This window comes from Tursiops truncatus, chromosome 19 (genome assembly GCF_011762595.2).
Source record: "Tursiops truncatus isolate mTurTru1 chromosome 19, mTurTru1.mat.Y, whole genome shotgun sequence".
NCBI classification, from domain to species: domain Eukaryota; kingdom Metazoa; phylum Chordata; class Mammalia; order Artiodactyla; family Delphinidae; genus Tursiops; species Tursiops truncatus.
The window spans coordinates 46,170,920-46,177,936 of record NC_047052.1 but is presented as its reverse complement, the minus strand read 5'-3'; the positions used below and the strand labels follow the sequence as shown (position 1 = coordinate 46,177,936).

The window sequence follows — 7,017 nt, the reverse complement described above, 5'->3', positions numbered from 1 at the left end:
GCCGCGGTGCCGCCTGGGAGTTGTAGTCTCCGGCAGCGCGACTTCCTGGTCGGTGTCCAGTCACCCAGCCTCCAGAGCCCGGCTGCGGGCCTCGGGCCGAAGTGAGGTGTGCGCGTGGGCGAAGGAATTCTCCCGGGGAGATAAGCCTGGCCTCAGGCCCTCGTGGGCCGGATGCCTGGAGGAGGAGAGGAGGAGACAGCCGAGCGCTCGTCACAGGCCCTGCGGGGGCCGCGGCCCAAGGTGGGGTTGACGGTGACTGACGCTCTTCGCAAAGCGAAAAGTAGCAGCTGCGTGAGTGGTGGTTACTGTCCGGAGCCTCTAACGCAGGCCAGGACTAGGTCCCCGCAGTTGGACTGCCCCTCGGGGCCCCGACCCGAGGTGCACGCCGGGAAGTGTAGTCCGTTCGCGAACCGGCGCCGTGGGGCAGTCCCCCAACCGCGGGCAAGGGAGAGCTGCTTGGTGGCTCCTGGAAGCTGGCGGTGGTGGGGGGGGGCTCAGGCTGATGGTGAGGCCTCTGGGGGAAGACAGGGCTGGGAGGATGTTTGTAGAGTCCCTGGGGAAATCACAACCACGTCTGCTTTCCCCTGGGTTCCTCTGCCTCTGCAGTCAGAACTCGAGAATCCCCGCCTTCCATAATGGGAATTTCAATTTTGTGGGGCTTAACGGTCATCTTATGCTGAGTGCTTTGCATACATGGTAGCGTTAAATCCTCGCAAAGCCCCTAGTTTACAGATGACGCATAGAGAAATAAAGTCACTTGTCCAAGGTCACAACTATAAATGGCAAAGCAACAATCAAAGGCATATATTTCTCTCTTTTTCTTTTTTCTTTGGCCGCACCGTGCGGCAGATCTTAGTTCCCCAACCAGGGATGGAACCGGTGTCCCCTGCAGTGGAAACTCGGAGTCTTAACCACTCGACCGCCAGGAAAGACCCTCAAAAGCATATTTTAAAATTAAAAACAACTACCACCACGACAATCATGATTTTTAAAAACACTGCCTTCCCATTTAAAGAGTGAGGAAACTGAGTCCTGCAGAGGTTCGATGACTTGCTCAAGATCTGTAAGCTTGTAAGCAGCAAAATTCTGCGTCTTTTCACTTAGCCTCTCCTTAGTGGTCTGGGGGTCTGGCGGGAGGAGAGAAGAGGGGAACTTTGATGGGCTCTGGTGCCCAAATTCCAGAGAACTGCCCCACAGTATCCTGGGAAATTGTTCCACGCTCAGAGGGAAGTGGGTACCTGCTCTCCTGTGAGGGAAGCTCTGGACCTCTCAAGAATGCTGGTTGGAAGAGAGGCCCCGCTTCATTCTGAGTACAGGCGTTTCTGCTATAACCTGATACATGCTTTCCTGAAAAACCTGTAGTTCTGCAAAACAGTGCACTAAAAATGACAAGGCTTTATGGGAAAAATAGAATTAGGGACAGATTGCTCAAAACGTATGCAACTTAGTAATCAGAGTGCTACAAAACCAATAACGTTTACTTATTTATTTATTTTTTAATATTTGTTTAGTTGCACCCGGTCTTAGTTGCCACACGTGGGCTCCTTAGTTAAGGCATGCATGTGAGATCTAGTTCCCTGACCAGGAATGGAACCGAGGCCCCCAGCACTGGGAGCACAGAGTCTTATCCACAGCACCACCAGGGAAGTCCCAATAAGAATTCTAATAGAAATACTAGTACAGTTAAATATACACGGGGTATTTGTGCTTAGCAATCAATACTTTAAGTGCCTTCTTTGCAGTCTTAAAGGCTGGGGCTTGTACTTCCTTCACAGAGATGCCGGCTGGAGATACTAACTTCTAATGGAGACCATTTTCTTCAAAATTAAAAATCTGATCCAAGATGTAGTCTTCCTCATTAATCTGTTATTTTAATGTGGGAAAATATCATTGCAGTTTCTTCATCTGCTTTCACAGCTTTGCCACATACCATACCATTCTAGCAAGCAATGGGTCTTTGAAATCACTAAACGATCCACGGTGGATCTAAAGGAAGACATTTCTATAGAGTTGCAGCTTTTCCCCTTAAGATCTTCTTTTATCACTAAGGCTTCCTCTTTGCCTGTGAGAAACCTTGCCCTTGATTGCTTCAAAACGTTAACTTCCTAGAGAAAATTGCATATTAACCAACATGGCTGTGGTATGCTGACATCCTTACTCTGTTTACCAATTGTTTATGGGGTGATTCAAGTCAAAGAAGGTGGGCAGCAGAACAGGTGGTCTCCAAACAGATGCCTAGACTTAGGTGAGGAGAGGGACCCGGCTTGGTTCTAAACCTGGTAGGCTCTATAATGGAAATGGAGAGTGGAATAGCATTTGTCAAATCCATAAAAAAGTCCTTCGGATTTTGATTGGGATTATAATGAATAAATTATTAATTTGGGGAGAATATGACTTTGTAATATTGAGTCTTCTATTCTTGGACAGGTATAATTTTTTTCCTGGGATATCTTATATGGCTTTCTTTGGTTCACTCACTGGATTTTACTGTTTTTACTTATTTACTTGTGGCCGGGATTTTGTTATTTTTTCCTAATCAGTTACTGCTGTTTTTAATGCTGAACTTGGATGTGGCTACCTTGTTGAGCCCACTCTTATTTGTTCCAGAATAGCTTGACAGATAATTCTCTATACTGTTCCAGTTAGATGACCCTGGTGTCCAGGGAAAAAAAGACAGTTTAGTTTTTCCAATCTTTATAACTCATTTCTCACCCCTCGCCCTTTGGCTGAGGGTTCCAATACAATGTTGAATGACAGTGGTGATAATGGACAATGCTTGTCTTGTTCTAGACATTTTAAAGGAATGCCCCTAAGGTTTCATCATTAAGTATGATGTTTTCAGTAGATTTCTAGTAGATTTCTAAATTTTATTCCTAATTTGCTGAGAAGTTTATTTTTTTTTAAAAGCAGGCATTGACTTTTATCAAATGCTTTCTATGCATTTGTTGATATGATCAGATGACTTTTCTGCCTTAATCTGTTAATGATGAACCATCCTCTGTTTCACTATTGCTGGATTTGATTTAATAACATTTTCTTTAGGGTTGTTGTGCATTTGTTTTCATGAATGGAATTGACTGACTCATGGTTTTCTTTCTCGCGCTGTCCTTGCCCAGTTATGACATAAGGGAAATGCTAGCTCTGTTCTACGATTTGGGGGAACCACCTACCTTTTCCTGCAGTCTGGAATGGTTTGTGATATATTGGAGTTATCTGTTCTTTGAACATTTGGTGGAATTTGACTGTAAGATCATCCATGCTTGGTGCCTTTTTGGTAGGTCTTTGGTTATAATTTCAACCTCTTCTGTGGATATTGGTTTATTCAGATTTCTTACTTTCTCCTGAGATAAATTTTTGTAATTTATATTTGCCTAGAACAATATTTTATCTAGGATTTCAGATTCATTGGTATAACTTTGTGCATTTTATTTCTTATGAATCCTATGGATCTGAAGTTATATTTCTTTTGGCTTTCCTGATACTTACTTGTTCCTTCTCTTATTTTTCTGGATCAAATTTGCCAAAAATTTAAATAGAAAAACATTTCTGTTTTTACATTTTTTGCTCAATATTGTTTTATTGGTGTTTAAAAAACTCCCAGCTTTTTGTTCTATTGATGATCTCTTCTACTTATTTGTTTTGGGGGGGGGGTATTTTATTTCATTAATTTCTTCCTCAATTGTTGACTCATTTTTTTGCATTTTAGTATTTATTTTGTTGTTATGTATACCCAGGTTTTGATTTGTAGCGCTTTCATTGTCATTCAGTTCCAAAAAAAGGTGTAATTTCAATTCCCCTTAACCCCCAAATTATTTAGAAATGTGGTTTTTAATATCTAGGTATATGGATTTTTCCTTGATTATCTTTTGGAGTTGATTTCTAATTTTATTTAATGAATGTATTTCAAATGACATAAATTCTTAGGAATTTGTTGAGATTTCCTTTATGAACTAGTATGTGGCATTTTTTTGTTTTGTTTTGGAAGTGTCCTGTTTTTTTTTTTTTTTTTTTAACATCTTTATTGGGGTATAATTGCTTTACAATGGTGTGTTAGTTTCTGCTTTATAACAAAGTGAATCAGTCATACATAAACATATGTTCCCATATGTCTTCCCTGTTGCGTCTGCCTCCCTCCCACCCTCCCCATCCCACCCCTCCAGGCTGTCACAAAGCACCGAGCCAATATCCCTGTGCCATGCGGCTGCTTCCCACTAGCTATCTACCTTACTGCGTTTGTTACTGTGTATATGCCCATGACTCTCTCTCGCCCTGTCACAGCTCACCCTTCCGCCTCCCCATAACCTCAAGTCCGTTCTCTAAGAGGTCTGCGTCTTTATTCCTGCTTTACCCCTAGGTTCTTCATGACATTTTTTTCTTAAATTCCATATATATGTGTTAGCATACGGTATTTGTCTTTTTCTTTCTGACTTACTTCACTCTGTATGACAGACTCTAGGTCTATCCACCTCATTACAAATAGCTCAATTTCGTTTCTTTTTATGGCTGAGTAATATTCCATTGTATATATGTGCCACATCTTCTTTATCCATTCATCCGATGACGGGCACTTAGGTTGTTTCCATCTCCGGGCTATTGTAAATAGAGCTGCAATGAACATTTTGGTACATGACTCTTTTTGAATTTTGGTTTTCTCAGGGTATATGCCCAGTAGTGGGATTGCTGGGTCATATGGTAGTTCTATTTGTAGTTTTTTAAGGAACCTCCATAGTGTTCTCCATAGTGGCTGAACCAATTCACATTCCCACCAGCAGTGCAAGAGTGTTCCCTTTTCTCCACACCCTCTCCAGCATTTATTGTTTCTAGATTTTTTGATGATGGCCATTCTGACTGGTGTGAGATGATATCTCATTGTAGTTTTGATTTGCATTTCTCTAATGATTAATGATGTTGAGCATTCTTTCATGTGTTTGTTGGCAGTCTGTATATCTTCTTTGGAGAAAGTGTCCTGTTTTTAAAGGATGTACATTCTAGTTGTTGGGATAAGAGGTATGACTATACAAGTTTATTAATGATCTAATTCTTAACTATTATATCCTTACCTTTTTTTTATCTTGGTTTTTTTTTTTTTTTTTTTTTTTTTGCGGTCGCAGGCCTCTCACCGCTGCGGCCTCTCCCGTTGCGGAGCACAGGCTCCGGACACACAGGCCCAGCGGCCATGGCTCACGGGCCCAGCTGCTCCGCGGCATGTGGGATCCTCCCGGACGGGGGAACGAACCCGCGTCCCCTGCATCGGCAGGCGGACTCTCAACCACTGCGCCACCAGGGAAGCTCCTTTTTTTCCTGTTTGATCTATTGGCTTCTGGAAGGTGTAATAAAGTCTCCCATTATGAGTGAGGATATGTTCATTTCTCATTTTAGCTCTATCAGTTTTTACTTTATATATTTTGAAGTTATGTTGTCAGGTGCATAAGGGTTTATGATATTAATATGACACCAGTGAATTATTCCTTTTATCAATATGAAATATCCTTTGCTGTCCTTCGTAATGATTTTTGCTTTTAATGTGTCTTTTTTCGTAACATTTCCTTGGTACTTCTGTTCTCTTTCATTCATTCTTCTTTGCTTTTTTCTTTTTCTGTGGGTTGATTTTATCATACTGCTTCATTTCTGACACACTATAGCAATAGTTTGTGTAAAGCTATCCTCTTATGTTATTTTTTCTCCATATCCCCATTCCCACTTTTATTTCTTCCTCCACCTCAAAGACACACTTTCTGATTTATGTTTAATTTATGGTTCTTGGATATGTCTATATTTCTAAAACATGTATAGTGCTTTCTATATGTATGTGTTTTTAATTTACAAAAATTATACTAAGTACATTTCTATTTTTACATTTTTTTGCTCAATATTGTTTTAAGAGCAGTCCGTGTTGTTTGTGTATCTAGTTAATTGTGTCTGTTTGCTACACAGCACTCCAATTTATTAGTTCACCATCCTTAATTATTCACCTACTAATGAAGAAGACCTACATTGCCTTGAATTCTTTGCTACTACAAACAATACTTCAATCAACAATCTTGTACTTATATCCTTTGGGACTTGTGTGAGAGTTTCTCTGGATTATATACCAAGATTGGGATTGCTGGATCATAGGATATACACTCTGCTAACCAAAGGTGCATGATAGTTCCAAATTCTATATGTCTTTACTAATACTAGCTCCTCTCTGACCTTTTAATTTTGACCACTCTGATGAATTTAAAATATGTTGTAATTTTCTAACTGATTTTGAGGGAGGTTGAGCATCCCTTCAGACTTGTTAGCTAGCTAGATTTCCTTTTATGTTAATTGCCTATTCATATCTTTTGCCCCGCCCCACACGGCATGTGGGATCTTCCCCAACCAGGGATCGAACCTGTGCCCCCTGCATTGGGAGCACGGAGTCTTAACCCCTGGACTGTCAGGGAAGTCCCTCCATTTTTTTTTTGGCGGTACGCGGGCCTCTCACCGTCGTGGCCTCTCCCGTTACGGAGCACAGGCTCCGGGCACGCGGGCTCAGCGGCCATGGCTCACGGGCCCAGCCGCTCCACGGCACGTGGGATCCTCCCGGACCGCGGCACGAACCCGTGTCCCCTGCATCGGCAGGCGGACCCTCAAGCACTGCGCCACCAGGGAAGACCCGTCCCTCCATTTTTATATTGGGATTCCTACTCCTAAATATTTGCAGGATTTTATTGTATATTCTGGATATTAATCACATTTTTTTTTGAAGCTGAAAATGTCTTCTCCCGGTTTGTCACTTATTAGTTAACTTTTTCAATCATGTCTTTGGAAGAAATCTTTAATCTTAATATAGTCAAATTCATCTCATATAGTTTATATTTTCTTGGTTTAAACAACTTTATTCACTCCAAAGTCATAAAAATATTCTATATTTTTCTACTAGCTGTTCTGGGTTGAACTGTTTCTCTTAAAAACAGATATGTTGGGCTTCCCTGGTGGCGCAGTGGTGGAGAGTCCGCCTGCCGATGCAGGGGACACGGGTTCGTGCCC

At 41.7% G+C, this 7,017-nt stretch overlaps 1 long non-coding RNA gene across 9 annotated transcripts in view; it reads left to right on the top strand.

Annotated features, from left to right (window-relative positions):
• Positions 1-39: 39 nt before the first annotated feature.
• Positions 40-7,017, top strand: part of LOC109550854 (uncharacterized) — a 45,438-nt gene continuing 38,460 nt past the window's right edge. For 3 of the 9 annotated variants that reach the window (XR_012327985.1, XR_012327982.1, XR_012327981.1), the window contains exon 1: positions 63-240. This is a non-coding gene — a long non-coding RNA (uncharacterized lncRNA). Of the gene's footprint in view, positions 241-7,017 lie in introns of all 9 variants that reach the window. The other 6 variants (XR_012327986.1, XR_012327987.1, XR_012327983.1 and 3 more) reach the window with 5 other exon arrangements.